Source organism: Hyperoodon ampullatus (genome assembly GCF_949752795.1).
Source record: "Hyperoodon ampullatus genome assembly, chromosome: 20".
In the NCBI taxonomy this organism is placed as follows: Eukaryota; Metazoa; Chordata; class Mammalia; order Artiodactyla; family Ziphiidae; genus Hyperoodon; species Hyperoodon ampullatus.
The window spans coordinates 32,210,921-32,234,740 of record NC_136933.1 but is presented as its reverse complement, the minus strand read 5'-3'; positions in this window follow the sequence as shown (position 1 = coordinate 32,234,740).

Below are 23,820 nucleotides of genomic sequence, written 5' to 3'. Positions count from 1 at the left end.
AGAGGGTTAGTCATAAGCTCCAGTATTAACTTCAAATGTAACTTAAACCCAACCATATCCTATTGAATGTAAATGACAAACCTACAGTTACAAGGCAGAGATTGTCAGGTTAGATAAAAAGGTATGTCCCAATTTTATGCTGCTTAAAAGAAATGTACTTTAAATATTAATATCTAAGTAAGTTAAAAGTAAAAGGATGGAAATAATAGACCATCCTAATCAAATATGCTGTAACTACATTAATAGAACGCAAAGTAGATTACAGAAGAATATAACCAACAATGAACAAAGTCTTCTCAAAATGACCAAGAGGCAAATTCATCTAGAGGACAGAAAAATCCTGAACTTTACATGTGTAACAGATCTTCAAAATACATAAAGCAAATCCTGATGGAACTTCAAGGAGAGACAGACATTTCCACAACTAAACTTGAAGATTTCAATACAACTTTCTCAATAATTGATAAACAAGTAGACAGAAAATCCAAAAGTCTATGGAAGACTTCAGTAACACTATCCACCAATCAACCCAATCGACAATTTTAGAATAATCTTCTCAGGATCAGAATATACAGTCTTCTCAAGGGCACAGGGAACACTTACTGAGATGGGTCATATCCAGGATGTAACAAAAGTCTCAAATTTGAAAGAATTCAATTCATACAAAATATGTTCTCTGACCACAATGGAATTACACATTATTAACAAAGATAATTGGAAAATTATCTGGAAAATTCTTATATAACTGGAAATGAAACAACACTTCTAAATAACATGTGGGTCAAGGCAAAACTCAAAAACAAAATTAGAAAAGTTTTTTGAACTGAATACAAATGAAAGCAGAGTATAAGAATAAGTGAAATTCCACTAAAGCCATACAGAGGCACAAATGTAGAGAATGAAACTGTGCTATAAAAAACCCCTCAAATTCATCATCTCATGCTGCATTTTAACAATAGAAAAAGAAAAATTAAATCTAAAATAAACAGATCAAAGGAAGTATTAGTGATTAGAGCACATACAAACAGGAAAAAAAGAGAAAAATCAATGTACACCAAAACTGGCTCTTAGAAGTGAAAATGAAAAGTGAATCTAGTCAAAGTAGTCTGGAAAATAAGAGACAAAGACTATCAGGACTAAAATAGAATATAACTATGGATCATATTCTACAAATACAAAGAGGATTTCAAGGAATTATGAACAATTTTGTGCCAATATATTCAAAAACTCCAATGAAATGACAAATTCCTTCAAAGTTGAAGAAAAGTTAAGTTGAAAATCTCTATATTACAGAAAATGAGTCTGCAATTTTTTTTTTAATGTCTGATAGAGCTATTTATTTAGTCCAGAGCCCAAGCAAGGTTTACACATTACATTTTTTTTAACATCTTTATTGGGGTAAAATTGATTCGAATGTTGTGTTAGTTTCTGCTGTATAACAAAGTGAATCAGCTATACATATACATATATCCCCATATCCCTTCCCTCTTGCGTCTCCCTCCCACCCTCCCTATCCCACCCCTCAAGGTGGTCACAAACCACTGAGCTGAGCTCCCTGTGTGATGCAGCTGCTTCCCACTAGCTATCTATTTTACATTACTTTCGGGATGCCCAGAGTCCCCTCGGTGTTCACTTCGAGAAGCTAATGATTTCTAATGATGGAGAACTCTTCACCTTGGCTAGGTACATCAAGTTAATTTCTCCATCAGGAGGTCGGAATTGCTTTCTAATCAGAAGAAGCCATATCATTTTTTGAGCTCTGTATAGGTGTTGTCATTTTGGTTGTAGTTCCACATTTGCACTGCCCAAATTCTTATTCCACTACCAACCTCTCAAATCCTGACAGATGGCTTGAACTACAGGCAAAACACTGCTTTGTATCCATTATTTTATTTCAGTTAGTTACTGTCTGCCTGCTTGACTATTAGTAGTTTTCACTGTTTAAGGAAATCCTGACCTGTTTTCCTGTCTTGGTTTTGACCTGTGATTCTGTTTCATGCTTCATTAGGTAAATTTCCATCTTCCATTAAGTCTTTGAGAACTAACTCAACTTCCAGATCCTGCCTTGGATCCAGAAGACTCTCTGCAGAATTTTTCTTCTAGGACAATTATGTCATTTTTTGGCTCTCAGGGAGCAGGGAGGAAAAAGGAGAGGGGAAACTAAATTCCATTCTCAAGTCGTCTAATATTTTCATCTTACTATGTTACTTAAAACACATAAATGAAAAATAACACACAAGACCTACCAACTCTGTTAAGAAATTAGACATGACCAACATGGCTGAAACCCCCCGTGTATTCCTACCTTCCATATCTCATGGCCTCACTACCTTCCCTGAAATGAACATAACCCTCCATTTGCTTTGTGTGAGGTCCCTGCACAACTTTATGGTGGCGATTAATCTTTGGAATTTCTTCAGTTTGGGGTTGAGGGTATGTCCTTTGGGGAGTATTGCTTCCTTCTACCAAAAGCCCCACTGTGCTCACGTTCAAGGCCTTGTCTCTTGTTCCATACATGTTCGTTAAAATGCAAGCCTTTTGGTTACCAAGATTAGCAAAAGACTCCAATGCATGTATAGCTTCAGCTGACGGCTCTGGTTTCCAGTCCCCTCTGGTTTTCCACACTAGGATCTTTGCTCTACAGTACTCCTGGATGTTTTGTGTATTGAAGTGGAAGCCAAGCTCCTAGATAGCTTATCTGCCATGTTTCTAGAAGCAGCTTTGTGCTTACTTTTTACATTTCCTTTGATAATTGCATTTACATATTTTAAACTATTAAATTTTCTTTAAGTTGAATGTGGCTATTTCAACTGACTATTATTACCTATTAAAAGTTACAGTATATAGGGCTTCCCTGGCGGTGCAGTGGTTGAGAGTCCGCCTGCTAATGCAGGGGACACAGGTTCGTGCCCTGGTCCGGGAAGATCCCACATGCCACGGAGCGGCTGCGCCCGTGAGCCATGGCCACTGAGCCTGTGCGTCTGGAGCCTGTGCTCCGCAACGGGAGAGGCCACAACAGTGAGAGGCCCGCGTACCGCAAAAAAAAAAAAACAAAACACCACAGGACACAGTACTGCCCACCAGAAAGACAAGATCCAGCTTCATCCACCAGAACACAGCCTGTGCTCTGCAACGAGAGAGGCCACAACAGTGAGAGGCCAGCGCACCACACACACACACACAAAAAAAGTTACAGTGTATAATCTAAAACTAAAGAGTGGTTATTGTAGGTATTGCAGATTATAATTGTGTTATGGTGCTTATATTGTTATTTTATTCAATTTCATAATATGTAAGTTATAAGGCCTAGATATAAACAATTATGGAAAAGCAGAATAAAAAATTAAGTTCCCCAAATACATTCTAAAAGAGACCCAGGATATATTGGGCTTCTGTTTCCAATTGTCAGGATGGATCATCATGTCTAAACAATTGGTGATAAATTGATCTCTCACTGTTGGTGCTGAAAGCATTCTCCTGAGAAAATAGAAGCTACTATCTCGAAATACGTTCATCACCACAAATGATACGAGATGGACTCACTCTCGTTGTTTTTTAATGAGGATTAATAATCTCTGCCACTTTCACCACACACTCTGTATCAAGAATAATACTGCTACTTAAGAGCCATCACTGCCAGGTGTTCCAAACTCAATTTCCTGCAGAGGAAATTATGAAAAACCATATACCTATGTCCTTAAAGTAAAATTGGGTATTACAGATAACAATTGAATTAGGCCAGCAGAAGTTATAAAATGATAGCAGAGTCAGATAATCTACGTAACAGACAAGATTATCAATTGAAATTGATGATTGTTGAAGTCAGGAGAGCAGGACTGGAAGGCTCTAGGTGATACAGCCTGTGTGGGATTCTAGAGGAGCTACAGTGTGGGACTTGGTCAAGCAAGCAAGTGAAAATCTAGGAAGAGATGTGACCACACAGGAAAGAAACAATCTCCATAAACCCAGCAACTCTACATTCAAGCAGATGTCTTGTCAAGGACACATCAAAATGAAGACATATCCATTCTAGTGGCAGTCTTCAGGAAGTATTAGATCTCTTAACCTGACGTAGGTGTTCAGCAGATTAAGTTTTCTCAAGGAAGTCTGCCAACTAAAAATAGATCTGTCCACTTAGTCCCAGTCAACAGTATTTTCTTGTTTTGTGAAGTGTTTGCGCCAATGAGATTCTTCTACTTCCTGAAATCTGCCACTAAAATGTATATAAAATCTGCATTACCTCTATTATATAGACTGCATTACCTCAAGATGAATCAGATTAATTTGTCTCTGGCAGATAGATGTGGAATAAAAAGTCATCTTTCTTTAAAGTGAGTGCTCAGATTTGTAGATGCTCTGAGTAAAGCAACCATCACTTCACAAGTGGAATAAAAGGAATATGAAAACAGTTTTGACTCATACTCTTCATGGATTGTAAAAGAAACCAACTCAAGTCTCAGTTTCCTCCTGTTTTTATGTGGGATTTTTACAGTTGTAGTTCTTATATATTACGATCTAATTCAAGTTAATATTTGTATATGACGTAAGGACTGAGGTTCACTGTTTTTCCACATGGATAGTCAGCTTCCAGGACCATTTGTTAAAATCCTTATTTCCTCTGTTGAATTGCCTTCGTACCTTTGTCAAAAATCAATTGACCATAAATGTACAGGTATGTTCATTTCTGACCATTCTATGTGGTTTCATTGATCTGTATGTCTGTCCTTAGACAAACACCCAACTGTTTCTACTGTAGGTTTCAAATCTTGATTTCAAGTACTGTGTATCTTCCAAATTTTTTCAAAATTGTTTTGGTTATTCTAATTACTTTACCATGAAGTTTAGAAGTGGTTTGTCAATTTTTATAAAAAGTGTTGCTGTACTATCGATATGGACTGTACTGTACCTAGAGATCAATTCAGGGAGGATTGGAATTTTTAAAATATTGTCTTTCAATCTATAAATAGGTATCTCACCATTTCTTTAATTTCTCTCAGCAATATTTCAGTGTATATTTCTTGACCATATTTTCTTAAATGTACCCCTAAACACTTTGTCATTTGATGCTATCATAAATAGCATTTTTATTTCAATTTTCAATTTTTTGCTGAAAGTACCAAGAAATACTGATTGAGACTTCCACATTGACCTTGTATCCTACATGCTTTGTAGTTTCACTAGCAACTTACATATTCTATAGATTTTGCACTTAGGAGATCATGTCATTTGCAAATACAGACATTCTTTTCCAATGCCAGTGCATTTTTCCTTGCTCTGCCTGTTACTACAGCCAGGACTTTTGGTTCAATGTAGAATGTAAATGTTAAAAGGAGAAATCTTTGCCTTGTTCTTATGGGGGTGGGCATTTCTTTTTTCACTATAAAGTATGATGTTAGGTTTTTCCCATAGAAGTCCTTTATTGTGTTGCAGGTTTTTCCTTCTAACGTTATCTCACTGAGAAATTTCTCAAGGATGACTGAATTTTGACAAATCTCTGAATCCACTGAAATGATCATTTTTCTTCCTTAACTAGTTAACATGGTTAATAACATTGATGTCCAAATAAGCCAAACTTGGATTCCTGTGATAAACCCATTTGTCATTATTCTTTTATACGTTGCTGGATTTGATTTGCTAAAATGTCCTTAAAGATCTTGTCTATGTGCTTAAGTGGTATTGTCTGTAGACCTCCTTTCTTGTAAGGTCTTAAGTTTTGTTTTATTATCAGAGTAATGCTCGCCTCCTAAGATGAGTTAGAACGTGTCCTGCTGTGGTGTGCAGAATTGGTTAATTTTTTTCAAAATGTATCTAGAGAGAAATTTTCATTTGGAGGTTTGTGACATCCAATGGAATCAGGTTAACATTTTCATGTTCTAGTGAGATATACCTTTAGTGCTTCTCTGGAAATTGCCCATTTCACATAAGTTTTTTATTAAATTGGTACATTTTAAAATATAATTCCTCTATTATTTATAAACAGTGATTAGTAAACTTTCTGTAAGATGCCAGATATTTTAGGCTTTGTGTGCCATACATTGTCACAATTATTCAACTCTGCTATTATAGTACAAAAGCAGTATAGGCATGAAAACGGCTATGGCTGGGCTCCACTAAGACTTTTAGTGACCAGCAGGCTAGATTAGGCCTAGAAGATATAGTTCACTGACCTTTAAATATCCGTGGCATCTCCTGTGATTATCTGCTTTTTTATTCCTGATCATGGTAATTTTATCTATTGATCTTTCCAGAGAAACAGTTCTTGGTTTCATTGACTTATTTTTATTTTGTCATTTGTGGCTTTCATTTTTATTATTTCTTTCTGCTGTTCACCTTGTGTTTACTTTGCTCTGCATGCTTTAGTTTCTTAGGGTTGAAGTTTATATCATTGATTTGGAATCTTTGTTCTAACATCAGCACCTAATATTATAAATATCCCTGTAAGCACTGCCTTACCTGCATCTCAGAAGTTTTAATGTGTGAATTTTAATTTATTTTGAAACATTTTAAAATACTTTTTTATTTCCTTTATAACCAATGAATCCTTTAGAAGTACACTATGTTACTTCCCACTGTTTGGTGATTTTATGTGTCTTTATGTTGATTTCTCATTTAATTTCAAAATGCTCAGGAGATACTCATTTTTCTAATCCTTTAAAAATTGAGACATTCTGTGGCCCAGAATACGGTCTTGATCAATGTTCTGTGGGCACTTGAGAATGTTTTTTGCTGTTTGGCATATTATTCCATAAGTGTTATAGGTGTGGCTGCTTGCTGATGCTCTTCACACCTTCTGTGTCCTTATCTGTATAACTGCAGACATGCTGTAATTGAGTGACCCAGTTTTCCTTATACTTTGATTAGATTTCCTCTGCATACTTAAGCTTATTTTGCATATATAGATAGGAGTTTTGTATCTTTGTAGTTGAGCAATTTATCAAATATTTTTCCTTATCCTTGGCAATATTTCTCCTTCTGAAGTCTACTTAATCTGATATGAAGTAATTTGTGTTACTATATTATAGTATTTAAACTTTTATATTTAACCACTCTATATCTTTATAAAATAAGTATGTGGGAGATAGCATATAATTGGTTCTTGCTTTTTAAATTGAGTTTAACATCTGCTTTTAGTTGGTTATTAGGTCATTTAACATTTAATTCATATGGTTGATCTTATTTGTTTTCTATTTGTTACCACTGTTCTTTGTACATCTTTTTCACATTCTTGTAGATTGAGTTTAGAACTTCTTATATCCCCAGAAGCCTAATAGCAGCATTTTTGTTTTCATTGCTTGCTATGTTTAATATACATCTTTTAGTGTATCTTTAGTACATACAGAAAAGCTTTACAACTCTACACTTCTGTTTCCCCTCCCATACATTGTATTCTTGTCATATTTTGCATCTACTTAAGCTATAAAACTTTATATATAATCAGTTTTTGCTTTAAGTTATTTTAAAATATTTAAAGATAGATAAGAATGACTTCTCTTGCTATTTTCATAATACTAGGAGTCCTAGAATAAAATTACCTATTTGCACATGACAAGACCTAAAAATTGAAATGCAAACCCTAAAGTTTACACAAAACACCAAACTGTTAGAACTAAAAGAACTCAGTGAAGTTTCTGGATATAAAAATATATTGGCATTTCGATATATAAACCAACTGAAAAGGAAATTAAGAACACAATTCCATTTACAATAGTATCAAGAACGTTTAGGATTAACTTAACCAAGGAGGCAAAAAGACATGTATGCTGAAAACTATAAAACACTGCTGAAAGAAATTAAATTTGACAAGTAAAGGGAAAGACATCATGTTCATGGACTGGAAGAATGTTGTTAAGATGACAACACTACCCAAAATGATCTGCAGAGTCAATTTAATCCGTATCAAAATCCCAATGAAGTGTTTGGCAAAAATAGAAAACTTCATCCTAAAATTCACATGGAATCTCAGTAACCAAGTTACAGGCTCCCATTTCCCAATTGCTTACCATAGCTTTGTAGCAAGTTTTGCAAAGAAGGGTGGTACTGTCACAAAGAGTCATACAGACAGTAAAAGAATAGAGAGCCTCAAGTTGGACCCTTACCTTATGCCATATACAAAAATTAACTCAAAATGGAAAGTCTAAACGATCTGGAACTATTAAATTCTTAGGAGCAAACATGGGGGAATAGTTTCACAACACTGGATTTGCCAGTTATTTCTTGGATATGACACCAAAAACATATAAATTGAACATCAAAATTAAGATCTTTTGTGCCAAGTACACTATCAACGTAGTGAAAAGGCAACCCATGGAATGGAAGAATATATTAGCAAATCACTATCTGATAGGGAATTAACATCTAGAGTATATAAAGAACACCTACGAAACAAAAATCAAATTTGTTTTAAAAAATGGGCAAAGAACTTAGACATTTCTCCAAAGAATATACACACATGGCCTGTAAGTACATGAAAAGACAATCAACACTCATCATTAGAGAAATGCAAATAAAACCATACTGAGATACTAACTTGCATCTACTAAGATGCCTACTATCTAAAACAATTACAACAAATATTGGCAAGTATACAGAGAAATTGGAACCCTTGTGTACTGTTGATGGTAGAACAGTGCAGTCATTGAGGAAAACAGCATTTCTTCAAAAAACTAAAGATAGAACTACCCTATGGCCCAACAATTCAACTTGAGTGTATACCCAAAAGAGAAAGCAGAGACTTGAACAAGTTTTGTGCTACCATGTTCATAAGAGCCTTATTCACAACAGACTAATGGTGGAAGCAAACCAAGTACCCAACGACAGATGAATGAATAAACGGTACATTTTAAGACAGTATGCTTCTCCCTTATCCTTACCGCTGCTGCTACTGTCAGACTTAGATTTTTTCCAATTAACTACTTCATTATTATTTTTTAATTTCAGTTTCTAAGTATGTGGCTAAGTTTAGGATTGCTCCACGTGAGGAGGCCATTTTGGGGGGTCTGCGCTGCGTGGCTTGCGGGATTTCAGTTCCCTAACCAGGGACTGAACCTGGGTCACAGCAGTGAAAGCCTGGAATCCTAGCCACTAGGCCACCAGGGAGCTTCTGAGAAGCGTTTTCATTTTCCACTCCCTGAATTCCATTAAGATCCTTCACCCATCTCTGAGAGGTTTTTACTTCTTATTGACTTGAGGCAATTATATGTTTACACACAAATTGTCTGCTATGTCCATTTTAAATATTTTCTCCAAGAATCTAGTCACACTGAGGTTATTTTTTGTCCTCATGCAGTCCACCTTAGGATAGGGACAGGAGCAGCCTCCGGGAAAGCACCCCCCTCTTGGGCTAGAATGGGAAGCGCCCCAGCAGGAAACCTCAATTCCCTGACTGCTGAGCTTGGCAAAACCTGCCGCTCGGAGCACCACCCTGCATCTGTGTTCAGGACTGCTCCCACTTTTGTTGGATGCCCTGTCTCACAGCTTGGCTCACAGAAGAGACAGGAACATACAAGGATCAAGCAGCCTGACAGGTCCCTCTGCAGGGCTTGAATTCATCTCCCTGCCAGGTGATCCCACACCCCTCCTGCCGCGGGGGTCCACCACCTCCAGGCCTGTATGGCCTTGATGTGGCCCCACCATTGTGAGCCTCCCTTCTGCGGGCTCTCAATATTCCTATGTGCCACTATTTCACTCTTCAGTAACCTCTTCCCTACTTTCTTAGGAATTCTTCACAGTTCCTTCTCCTCTGAGAACTTCTTTTACTCTTGTTAATCACACTGTATTTGTGTGTGTTCTATCATTATATAGTTTGTTTATATGGTTTGAGGTAGGAGCAAAGACTGAAGCTTACCACCACTTTGTCCCAGCTCAGACAATTTCAGAGCATCCTGGCAGAAAGAAAGAGGCCCAATAGCTCCACTACAACTGAACTTCAACTTTTAAAACTCTTTGAGAAGATGTGGCATTTATATACAATGGAATATTACTCAGCCATAAAAGGAACCGAAATTGAGCTATTTGTAGTGAGGTGGATGGACCTAGAGTCTGTCATACAGAGTGAAGTCAGAAAGAGTAAAACAAATACCATATGCTAACACATATATATGGAATCTAAGAAGAAAAAAATGTCATGAAGAACCTAGGGGTAAGACAGGAATAAAGACACAGACCTACTTGAGAATGGACTTGAGGATATGGGGAGGGGGAAGGGTAAGCTGGGACAAAGTGAGAGAGTGTCATGGACATATATACACTACTAAACATAAGGTAGATAGCTAGTGGGAAGCAGCCACATAGCACAGGTAGATGAGCTCGCTGCTTTGTGACCACCTAGAGGGGTGGGATAGGGAGGGTGGGAGGGAAGGAGACACTAGAGGGAAGAGATATGGGAACAGATGTATATGTATAACTGATTCACTTTGTTATAAAGCAGAAACTAGCAGACCACTGTAAAACAATTATACTCCAATAAAGATGTAAAAAAATAATAAAAAAAATAAAGTTGGGTCATGTGATTTAAAAAAAAAACTCTTTGAGGCATAACGTAGGTTTCATTCACCCCCTAAGAAATGAGCCTGATGCCTGATAAGATCAAACAAAGCACTCCATATACATCCCCTTATACCACACAACTTCTAGGTTAGGAAGCCCATAGCACATACTAGAAAAAAGATAAAGTTACTGGTATCAATAATTGGTTACAGTTAAAAATAATGATACTTATGTTAATAGATTACTGAATTAATATCACAATAAATAAGGCTGTAAAATTTTATCTTTTTTTTTTTTTTTTGCGGTACGCGGGCCTCTCACTGTTGTGGCCTCTCCCGTTGCGGAGCACAGGCTCAGCGGCCATGGCCCACGGACCCAGCTGCTCCGCAGCATGTGGGATCTTCGCGGACCAAGGCACGAACCCGTGTCCCCTGCATCGGCAGGCGGACTCCCAACCACTGCGCCACCAAGGAAGCCCAAGGCTGTAAAATTTTAAAGCAAAGAAGTACTTTCAATTAAATCAGGACAACTTTGAATGTCCACACATCTACAAAATGTATACCTTTTTCCTTTCCTTCTCATCTGAATTAAGATACTTTTCAATGGCAGGCCTGTAAATGTTGGCGCAAGTTAGCAGTGTAAACAAGGGCCAAGAGGGAGGATTTCTCAGGCTAAAGGCTGGGATTCACAGCACCTGAGGTGCTTCTCCAGTAACAGCTGTGCACCATCCACTCACTAATGGATCCCAGTTGTTCGAGGACGTTTTAATGTGAAGATAAAACTGGTGGCAGAAGCTCAGTTGGTCAGAGTTAACTAAGGAAAAAAGAGCCTGGGACTTCCCTGGTGGCGCAGTGGTTAACAATCTGCCTACCAATGCAGGGGACATGGGTTCGAGCCCTGGTCCGGGGAGATCCCACATGCCGTGGAGCAACTAAACCGGTGAGCCACAACTACTGACCCTGCACTCTAGAGCCCATGAGCTGCAGCTACTGAGCCCGCATGCCACAACTACTGAAGCCTGCATGCCTAGAGCCCGTGCTCCGTAATAAGAGAAGCCACTGCAGTGAGAAGCCTGCACACTGCAAGGAAGAGTAACCCCTGCTCGCTGCAACTAGAGAAAGCCCACGTGCAACAACGAAGACTGAACACAGATAAAAATAAATTTTTTTTTTAAAAGGGGGAAAAAAAAAATAGGTGCCAGTCTTTTTTTTTTTCAAACTGAGAGGGGGCCGGGGCATTGACTAAGGATGGATCCTAGCAGTGTCACAGAGCCCAGGAAGAAATGCAGGTGGGGTCGCAGACCTGGCTGAACACTCCAACCACCGAGGCAGAAAGAGTCTTTAATAACCCATCAGGCCACACCCAAAGCCAATTAAGCCCCTGTCTCTGGGGCTGGGATATCAGATACTGAAAGACCCCCAGGTGATTCCTCTGAACCCTCAGCCAGAGTTGAGAAACTATCACAGAGCGTCTGAGGCAGTGACTTAAAGCTTCGTGGTTTCGTCCACCCAGAGAGTAGTCCTTTCCACTGGATTTTACCCTATTTTGCAAGGTTCTGATTCCTTATGCCCTCCCACTGGTATTTACCACCACTGAATCTTCTTCCAGAGAAAGTCACCAAATTCACAGTACCCTGAAACAGGTATTTAAGAATTTCCATCTACATTCACTTGAAAACAAAGGGACGTTTAGAGTAACTGCTTCCTCTACACGTCTTCTTACATTTAGATTCACAAGAAACACAAAATAGATTTTTCAAATATAGCTTTTATTCTCTGTAACACATTCCTTTGTAATTATAGCCATTACACAAGCACTTTTATTTTAATTGAATGTTTCATTATCCCTAAAGTGATTCAACCTGCAGTGCTCTCCGCACAATCATCAGTCTGAAGGAAACAGCTCTCTCCCAGGTACTTTGCAAGGCAGCAAAATATATATATACATAAACACACACACACGTACACACACACACAACTCATTGAACAGTTCTTCCTAAAAGACAGCTGTTACTATAAACAATTTTCATTTCAAAGAATGATGTGGAACATGTTCATTTTAATTATTACTTTTCTAAACATAAGAAAAGTGCGGGACTGTTTAAGCCCTTAGTGCCCCGTAAGTGTGCTCAGGAGACCAGAGAAAAGAGACGCATTCCCTTGCTCTCTATTTCTAGCTCCAGTTAAACACACAGAACTTTCTGGTTATCCCATTAGCAGCGATGAGTTTGCCCTGGGTCATTCCTTGGCCAGCTCAGCAAGAGCCTTGTGACCAATAGCCCATATTTAAAAAATGAATAGCTAGCGACAGCGCGGTTATTTGCCAGTTCGACAGCAGAGAAGAGAGACTCTCTCCCCCTCCCCGCTCCGAAGCTATGGGGTGGGAAGGTGGTGGGATGGATGGGCCTTGCCTCTCAGAGAAACCTAGGAACAAGGGGCCGTAATAGTGAGCAGCCTCAGGGGAGTTGGACCAAGAACATGGTCTCAGAGTTGAGGTGACTCGAGTCCAGGGGCGGCTGCAGAGAGCATGTGTGGACCTTCTCATGAGTTACCCAACACGCCTGCATGAGTTTCCCACTGCTGCTGCAACAACTGCTGCAAACAGAGCGTCTTAACACAACAAAAGCACGTTCTTACCTTCAGACGCGTAAAAACAAGGTGTCGGGCAGGGCTGCGCTCCTCGCGGAGGCTCTCGGGAAGAATTCCTCGTCTCCTTCAGCGTCTCGAGGGGCCCGTGTTCCCCGGCTCACGACGCCTTCTTCGCATCACCCGCCATCTTGCTTCCAGCAGCGCAGCTCCAGCTCTGGCTGGGAGCTGCACGCCTCCCTCCTATAAGGTCAGGGTCACATTGACTCCACCTGGATAATCTCATCTCCCACCTGAAGACCCTTAACTAATCCCACGATGCAAGGCAGTGTATTCACAGGTGCCAGGAATTAGGGTGTGCACGTCTCTGAGGGGGGCATTGTCAGCCCACCAGGATTCCCATCATGAGGATACGCTTCACCTGTGATTTTTCTCCTGAAAACAACTTAAGGATTATACAAGAAAGATGTGGCCCAAAGACCTTTGGGTAACTCATAACGCCAGCTAAGATGAGAGGAGTGGAAGGGCCTATCTGAATTGTAAGTTTTCTCACAAAACGTAAATGAGAGAGAACAGTAATCAAGCAGAAGGGAACCGTGAAGCTTGGTTTCTATCACTGCAGCTCAGTAAGAGCTACTGTTAAAACATCAAGCTTCCTATGTGCCAGCCGCTGCAGTTGGTACTTGGTATGTGCGACCCCATTTAGTACTGCATGGATATTTCTCATTCACCAATGAATAAACTGAACCAAATAGAATTTAAGTAATTTGGCCAAAGTCACACAGCTAGTAGGTGGCAGACGAGGATGCTCATCTTTGGCTCTGGGCATCACAGCCCGTGGGTATTCCTGCTGCACGAGATGCTCCGACTGCGGATGGTGCAGGAGGCACGGTGCACAGTGGCAGCAGCCCTGCAGCGGGACTCAGAAAGCGGCCTCCTGCTCAAGTTCAGCCGCCATGCAGGCTGTGGGGAAACGCCGTCATCTGTAAAAGGGAAGATCTCGTCCCACCTGTCTCTTCCTTCTTTATTTCTCTGAGTCTCAAACGAGAACCTTATTTGCTTCTTCCAGAAGACCCGAGGATAACAATCTTGCAGGGCAACTTCTCACTCTCAGGTGCATCTCCTAAGAGAGGGTTTTCCTGAGGAACCGCGTAACCTTGCCTCCGCTCCCTGACGACTCTGACCTTCCAGTTCTCGTCACGTCTCTTTCTCCAGGAAACCGACCTCTGCCTCCCCATGCTGATCTGACAGTTCTTCCTGTTGTTTGTTGGCTTTTTTGGTTTATTTTAACATACTTCGTTGAAGTATAATTTATATAAAGTGTACCCACTGAGATGCACATTTCAATGAGCCTTGATAAATGTACACAGCCATGTCACCACCTCCGAAATCAAGATACAGGATGTTTCCAACACTTCAAATCTCCTTTCCTGCACCTTCTCACTCAGTCCTCTCTTCAGCTCTAGTCCTAGGCAGCCACTGACCTGGTTTCTGTCACAGCAGATTATACTGGTCTTTTCTGGAGCTTAATGTGAGTAGAATCATACAGTAATGCTCTCTGGGCCTGGCTTCTTCCACTCAGTGTGATGTTTGCTGAGATCCCTGTTGTTGCACCATCAGTAACTAATTCATTTGTATCACTAGGTGTTATTCACCCAGAGCTGTGTCTCTAAGGACTTAGAGGACAGTGATGTGAAGGGTGTATTGGACTTCACAGTGAAACGGAGCGGCACCCTATGGTCCTCACCACTCAGGTCCTCCGCCTGCCTTTTGTCTGTGGAAAAACTTTAGCCAAAGAGTAAGGTTAATAAGAGCAGTGAGAAAATGCAGAAACAAAGGAAAGCCATTATTTGGTCAGAGGAGACCAAATAATGTTTGTTTAGTCATTAAGCAAAGTCAAGGACCTTTAGGTCCTCCTCAAGGGCTATAGATAAAAGTCTTGAGTCATATCCTGTGAGCTGCCTTATAGATACTAAACCCCACCAGGTGGAAGACGTTAACACATGATGACCAGGCTGTAATCAGACATAAGCTGCCACAATTCTGAGAACTGGCCTCAAAGAAATGGAAACAAACCGGCCCTGGAACTGAAGATTAACTGTACCTAAAACTATCGAGATGACGCTGGTCAGACCACAGATGACCAGTTTCAAGATGACCGTCAGAGCTGCCTGTGCTGTTTCTGCAGGTAGCCGCTCCCTCTGTCTATAAAAGCTCTTGCCCCCTGCCTGTCATGGGGGGGGGTGGAGCTGGCCTTTGGACAGGAGTCCACTCCCCGCCCCTCCCCACCCTGGTTACCGGCATCCAAAACAAAGCAAACTTTCCTTTCCACCAACCTGGCCTCTGTATTGGCCTTTGAGCGGGGAGCAGCCAGACCCCACTTTTGGTTACATTAGCACTGACTCTGAAGAGAAGAAAACTTGCTAGAAAATTACAATATTTTACCCACAGAATCTAGCAAAATAATTACCACGTTTACAGTAAAACATTTTATAATCCATTTAATTATTTTATTAGAAATGCATAGCCACTGCAGCTAGAAGTATAGAATTCTATGTACTAATATGACTTCTGTCAAGGAAAGGCTAATTTTAACAATTGCTTAGCACCTGTTTCCTTTACAGTTTTCATTTGGTCCTTTTAAAATTAAAAAAAAATGGTTTATCCTGTGATATTTGCAGTGCTATTACAGCACTAAACACAATGTAGGGATTATAAAACATCTAACATTTATTCAAAAGATCAGTTATAGAAACACATATTCAGAGATTTAAGCATTTGCTTATACTGGAAATTATGATTTAATGGGTTGAGATGTGCCAGATATTCCTTGTGAATACTCAGCGTATTTCACACCATTCTAAACTCTCTGCTGTATGCAGAGGCATCAATCCTGAACACTTCGCTTGCAAGTCTTTCTTGCCAGGAGGGTTATGGACAGTACCACCAAGAATCTGTGGGTTTAGGAAGATGGAAGAGATTATTCTCAAGTGTTGACTGCAGATAGATGCTTGGGTGTCAGCAACCTACTGACTTGGGATGCCACCTGTGGATTCTGGATGCCCTATTAAGAGTCGGCTGCTTTAGTTCAATCACAGCTGAGACTGTTGGAAGTGGCTTCTTTGTACTCCTTGGGCTTCCATATTTTTTCACTCCTCAGACCTTCCAATGGTTTTGTTAGCCTCTCATTTTCTGCGTTAAATGTATTACTGGAAGTAGAAAACTGTGAAGTAAACATCGTGGTACAGTTAAAAGAAATTACAAGGCTAAGGCATGGAATACACTGGATGTCAGTGAGAGGAGCCCAGCATTTGAGATCATTCTGCCCAGAATTAAAACAAGACAAACAGCTGAGGGAATGAGCAGGAAACCTTCATCCTCAAGGAACTAGTAGGACAGGAGCTGGAAGAGGCCCTGCTATCTATATAGCACTGTAACCACCCTTTAAAGTGCTGTCTCCTAAAAGTAAATATAAATAGCAGTAAACAAGTAGACCATAGCACTTCTGTGAGTTACATCAGTGATCCAAACTAATCTCATGCTCTGCAACTGGGTTTGGCTGATCATATATTTCTAATGTCCTCAGGTACCTGAAAGAGGTTTACAACTGTCTCTGAAAGAATATTACATCAACTAACATTTTGACAATTATTTCTAAAAAATGATGTTTCAACTCAAATGTTCAGCACTCAGTCAAGGATATCTAGAGATGTAAGAAGCTATGACATCTGAATGGAGACCAACACACAAAAAATGTTAAGCAAAAGTAAGTCCTCAGTTACTCCAGGTAGTAGAATCAATAGATATGGGTTGTAAAATAACTATGCTTCCTGTGGAGATAAAAGGAAAGCATAAGCATTTCAGCAAAGAGCTCAAAGATTTAAAAAAACAAATTTTATATTCCAGGTTTGAAAAAGAAGCAAGTAAAAATTCTACACTAAAAATGCAATTACTGAAATTGAGGACTCGGTAGCCAAATATAACAGAACATGAGATTTAGCTGAAGAGAACATTAGTAACTGGGAAATAGATGAGAAGAACTATCAAGATTGAGGCACAGAAAGACAAAGGAATAAAAACTACAGAAGAGAGGATGAGACAGCAAGGATACAGTTAGAAAATTTAATACATTTAATTGTGAAAAGCAAAGAAAATGCAAAATACATGAATAAATACAAAGTAACACTGACTGAATAAAAAAATTAGATACTGTGGTGTTTGAAAGTATTTATAGAATTAAATAAGTCAAGAGAGCATAAAATGTCTAGGTTAATAACTAAAGAAGACTAAAAGACTATATAACTAGCCCACCAACAGGAAAAAATGGAATAATAAAAATATCTCAATCAATCAACAAGAAGGGAAATGAGAAGTAAAATACTGAGGGCAGATAAGAAAAATACAGTAGTATCATATAATGTCCAATATATAAATAAAGGGCAATGAACCATGTGAAAGAAAATGCTTGATAATCTAAATGAAGTACAAACAATATATACTTGCTTCTAAGAGATATATCTGAAATATAAGCATGCAGAAAATTTTAAGTAAAAGGATGGAAAAGATATGCCATGTAAACACCAATCAAAGAAAACTGATGTATAGGCAGACCTCAGAGATATTGTGGGTTCAGTTCCAGACCACAGCAATAATGCAGATATCACAATAAATTGAGGCACACATATTTTTTGGTTTCCCAGTACATATAAAAGTTATGTTTACATTATAATGTAGGTTATTAAGTGTGCAATAGCAGTATGTCTTAAAAAAGCACACCTTAATTTTAAAATATTTTATTGCTAAAAAATGCTAACCATCATCTGAGCCTTCAGCAAATTGTAATCTTTTTGCTGGTGGAGTTCGAAATATTGCAAGAATTACCAAAATGTGAAACAGAGACATGAAGTGAGTAAATGGAAGTTGGAAAAATAGAACCAATAGATTTGCTTGATGCAGTATTGCCAAAAACTTTCAATGTGTAAAACAAGGCAGTATCTATGAAGCACAATAAAGTGAGGTATGCCTATACCTATATTAATATTAGACAAAGTAGACTTTAAGGCCAAACAAAGTCCTAGAGATAAAGTAGGTCACTTTGCAATGCTATAAGCTTTACTTCACCAGAAATATATCTTGACCAGTAAAGAACTGGCCAGCCTAGCCCAGTCCAAACTTCTTCCCATAGAATCATCACCTAATTAAATAATGTCTTCTGAAGTTACTGCTTTGTGATGTGGCTTGATGCATACAGAGACAAATCTAATTGATACTCGGAGGAAGAAAAGCTGCAGAAAAAAATTCAGCAACTATCTTACTGGTAAACTTTGCTTTTTTTCCCTTGAGTTCAGAACAAAATAAGAATTATTGACATTATTACTCTGATCCATCATTGTGCTAGGCCTCCTAAACAGGTCCAAACATGGCCTGAGAGATCAGAGAAAAGAGACAGGGGAGGGGCTCCTGTGGTTTGGACCTCCCACCGGTGCATCAGAGGAAGGCATCCTTCTCAGCTTGCCCAGGTGCAGGGCAGAAGGGAAAGCAGGGGTGAGGCTGAAAAGCTGTCAGCAAACAGCAAAATACGGCATCAGATTCTTTTTTACGCTTTCTCTCCCCCGTATCTTGGACACCGCTAATGTATAGGTCTTAGATCCCAAAGAAGATATGTTTGCACCAGGAATCACAACAATGGCTGCTCTGAATCACAAGTTGATGCTGCCACACTGTCACTTACGGCTAATCAGTCAGCAACAAATGGGGATCACAGTTGATTGATCTTGTTTATCAAGGGGAAAATGGAATTGCTACTACAAAACTGACTGAAGAAGAAGAATGTCTGGAATTTGCCCATGTCCAGTGCTACAAGTTAATGAAAGGGTATGACACCCCCAAATAATTGAGATCTTTAATGACTCACAATTTTAGTGATAATTTGATACAATCTATGAAGTTAAGAACTTTAACTGGATGAGACTCTAGTTGAGGGCAAAGAGAGCAAGAAATTGGTATTGGAAGAAAGAGCCTAGAAATCCCAACTTGTGACAAGTTGCAGAAGCTCATTCCCTTCCATTAATATTGTCTATATGATGAGTGGTCATTAAGTTCTATGATATTAAAGGAGGGTGATGATCAGGCTACTAGATGAATATGTATCACAGAAAACTACAGAGACTTATAAGAAATTTTGGTCCCCTATTTTTGGGTTCATAATGGGCACATCTTCCTGGCACCATGTTCGGCAAAATATGATGTTGCCACTGATGAGTTTGGAAGTTCAAATAAGAGAATAAGATGTATAATGAACTAATTGTCCAAGGGGGTGGACCTACCAGATACAGTTTGTAGCTTTTCAGAAATATTCTCACTCTTCTAACGACTCACTGAATTTCTTGGATTCTTTGCACAACAGGGTTCAGTTGTATTCTTCCACGGAGAGGCACTGTGTACGATTTGGAAGGCAGAACCAAAGAGAGGTCATCCTGATTTGGTGATGACCACCGGGGACAAGCACGTGGGCACCGGCTTGGCGGATGAGTGGTTTTGCTCATGACTCGGGGTCTTATCTTTTGACAAGTACTAGCCACGGCGCGACAGGCAAGTCGGATCATTCATGACTGAGACCAGCAGCCACCAAGTCAGGAACACCTTCCTGAACCCACTTTAGAGGGTCAGGATCTTTGCGATCAAGTTTAGTTATTTGCTATCATGAGACTAGAATTTTCATATATGCGTCAAGTGTGACTGACACTGGAATTAGAAAATGACCTTTTAAAGGTCAAAACAATGGCAGAGATGACAAAGGAGATATTTTTTAAAATCCTAAGCAAAATTAAATATCAAATTTGAAATTTCATATTCCTGTCATATAAAGATGATTTTCAAAGCTATAAGAAAAATACCCTTCTTTAAAAAGTGGATAAGCAGTAGATAGAATGTTCATGCCCCTAAAGCTATAAATATATATTAAAATATTAATTATATATTACAATACTCAGCCTCACTCATAAACAAAGAAATTAAATTAAAATGAGAACTCTTTTTCTCCTAAAATTTTTTTCAAATTGTCAAATATTTTTTTAAAGTCATCCTTTGGATTACCAAGGGTATTTTGAAGTAGGTGTCCTCAGACAGTGCTAGGGGATATATATATTATGTGTATATTATATATCAGCCTGCATCATTGCAGGAAACAGAGGGCATACTCTGAGTCCTTAACTGAGGACAGTTTAATGAAGTTTCTCCTTTTGCAGTGCAGTTGCAGTTAAGGGCATCGTAAGGAAGAGGGAAGGATCAAGGGCTAGCAGCAGCAAAACGCCATTACCACACTCAAGACTGAGAGGGGAACAAATTGGGCTGGAGGAGACTGAACAAAGTCAGGCTCTGGAAGTGTGGGTTCTGTATGGGAGCTGCAGGTTTACAGCACAGCCATTGCCCAGAAGAGAATTAGTGAGCTTGTGGTGAGTAGAAATAGTTGCCCTGACCTACTCCCAGCTCTCCATCTCCAGCTGGTGTCTCCCTGTGACTGAGCCCGACTAGAAACCGAAGAGCAAGGAAGCCTAAGTGATGTAATCAGATTCCTGCCCGTGAACTTCCCGGACAGAAAGCTGAGGAGGAAGGGGCAAAGAATGGAGGTTAGGGTCAGGGCTGGAGGAGGGAGAGGGAAATAGAATACAACCAACCACCATATAGTATAAATTATATCTCTCTAGTAGACATATGGCATTGTGAGTTAAGTTTCATGAAAATGTTCATACGCTCGATTGAACAATTCACCTCTAGGAATTTATCTTAAGGACACTATTGAACGAAAATACAATTGCCATTGCATTACTATTTATAACTGGGAAAAAAGAAATAGCTTAAAATTTTAGAGTAATAGGTTAGTCTGATGGAGTAATATGTCACCATTATAATCATGATGTATGTGGGTTCTATGCTTCATCACCCCTTTGTATCCTCAACATCCTTACCTCTATTTGAGAAAGTGTCTTTCTTTAATGCAACAGGATTTAAATATCAAAAACAAGCTATGCATATATATATAATTTATATATATTTATATTTATTTATATATTTAATTTAATTATATATATATATATATATATATATACTTTTTTCTCTTAGGTCCTCCTCTCTGAAGAATTGCAAATATGGATAGCAGCATATGGATTAAAGGACGGGCAGTGTGTAGCAGAGTTGTTACCTATGGAAAAGAAGCAGAAGGAGACCAGAGGAGGAGTCTTCTACATGTTGATATGTGGTCACTCTGTCACTGCTTAAGAAAGGACCCAAGGCCAATGGTAAAGAAGAATCGGAGCTGCCACCTGGACTTCAGATGTACTCCTGGTCAACTCTGTATGCCAAAGGGTCATTTCTAGTTAAGACTTCCACCTGCATGCTTTTCTCATAATTACAGGTTAAATTAGCATTGCAACATATGCAAGAATACTTTGGAATCTGGAAAAATAATGTGCTGTTAAGTATAATAGGCAGGTTACAAGACGTAATATACCATTACAGTGTACACTGTCTTCATGATACTAATTTAGATTTTAAAATACCTATTTTTAAATGCCTATATGAACACTATTTATGAAATGTTAACAGAAGTTAATTCTGGATGGTGGAATCATGCTAACTTGGTTTTTTTCTTCCCTAAGAAGTTTTCCAAAATTTTCTAAATATTTATTACATGTATTATCAGAAAATATCTCTTAAGGAAAGGAATTTTTATCTCAGTGTGGACTGTGCAATTCCAGTTAGTGAATGCTGACTTCATAAAGCTATTTTCTGAGAGTGTTACACATTATAACATGCCAAAACTAATCACTTCAAAAAAAGCACATAATTTAAAGCCATGCCTCAAAAGTTTGAATTACACAGTACAACAGAGAATGAGAATTTGAACCACAATAAATACCATAAATGCATAGGGATACACAATTCGCCGCCTGACTTATACAGATTAAGGTACAATTGCAGCATGATTAAGGTAAAATTAAGTGCAGGTGTTGTGACTTGATCTTCAAATAATAGGAGAGTTCAGAGATCTCTTTATTTTAAATAGTCCTCATCCTTAGGTTCCTTCCAAGAAAGAAGGAGTTTGGGAAACTGAATGTGACACTGAAACTCTCAGAACAAAGGGCATTATCCCCCTCGCCATATGAACCACGCACAAAGATGCACCAAGAATTACCCTAACAAGCTTTCCAGTTTAAAAATAGGGGCAAAAACTCATTGAGTTTTCACTGTTGTAGATTTTAGTATGAAATTTTCATTCCCTGAGTTGATTTAATTGTCTGGAATTGAATGAACTAATGAACTCAAAATAGAAATAAGGGTTGGGAACTCTGCTTAATGATATGTGGTAGCCTAGATGCAAGTGGAGTTTGGGGAAGAATGGATACATGTACATGTATGGCTGAGTCGCTTTGATGTGCACCTGAAACTATCACAACACTGTTAATCGGCTATACGCCAATATAAACTAGAAAGTTAAAAAAAAAAAAAGAGAGAAGGTTCCACTGCAGATGGGGCATTTCCACATTGTCCCCTCAACTCAAGTGTATTTATTTTGGGGAAATGAAGTGCATGACATGATTATTCTTGTAACTAAATAGATTTTGTGTTGTATCGAATGTAGCTAAAGGATGAAGAAAAATTAGTTCTTTTTGGTGAACACATTAATCCATACAACTCTTCACCTATGCCTTCCCAAAATTCTAAAATATGTGCTGTTTATGGGTCAGAGCTTATATTTTAAACATTTGGAAATAGAACTTGACCATCAGCTCTTTCTAGTTCATTGTTAGTTGTACAGTGTAAAATGCAGTTAGAAATTTTGGTGAGAATATTTAATGAAATAAAATAATCATCATAATAATGTAAGAAACCAGGACTACAATTATTCAGTTTCTAACTATAATTCATAATTGCTACCTAAGCTTTACTGTATGCATGCATACTTTCCTAAGAGGATAAATGGTAAATCTGATATTAAAATGTAGAGTAGCTTTTATCATTTTATGTGTAATCGTAGTAGCCTAAATTACACACATTTTCAACATCAGATAATTCATGTAATTGCTCTGCTTTGGTTAGACTGAAGCTCATAATTTCTCTGATTTGTCCTGAGTATGATAAAAAGACAACAAATACTGTGGCATCAGATGGTATTAAGTCAGCAACCAGACAGTGTCAGGGAAATTAGAGTTTTCTGAAAGTTTAAAATAATTTATTAGGGAAAAAAAGCACTCTTGATTACACTACACCTGTTCTCCTCTGTCTTTATTGTAGGGAATGGGATAAATTGATTATCTGGATGTTGGATTTGCCTCTTTAAAAAAAAATCAATGTTGTAAAGACAGTCATACAGGTTGAGAAAAATGAGGTGAGCTTTATTTCATAAGCATGGATTTTCATTAATGCTTATGGTTGCCAAAACGTCTCAACAGAGATGCGAATGAGGAGAAAAATATATTCTCGTAAATATTTTCCTTTTAGTCATTCTTTAAAATTATCTAATTTTCCTTCCACTCACCAGGTTCAAGATTTAATTTAAAGCAGTAAAGAGCAAAATATTTTAAATGAGTTAGTACAGGATTTTCTAGCCATTTAAATGAAAATTTGAAGCTGCACTGTTAGAGCTCATCTATGCCTATTTCATAACCAGTCTATAGTTCTACTAAATTTTACCTTTGTTTGCTATTGATAGAAGCCACAACTACTGACCACCAAAAACACAGTTGGCCAA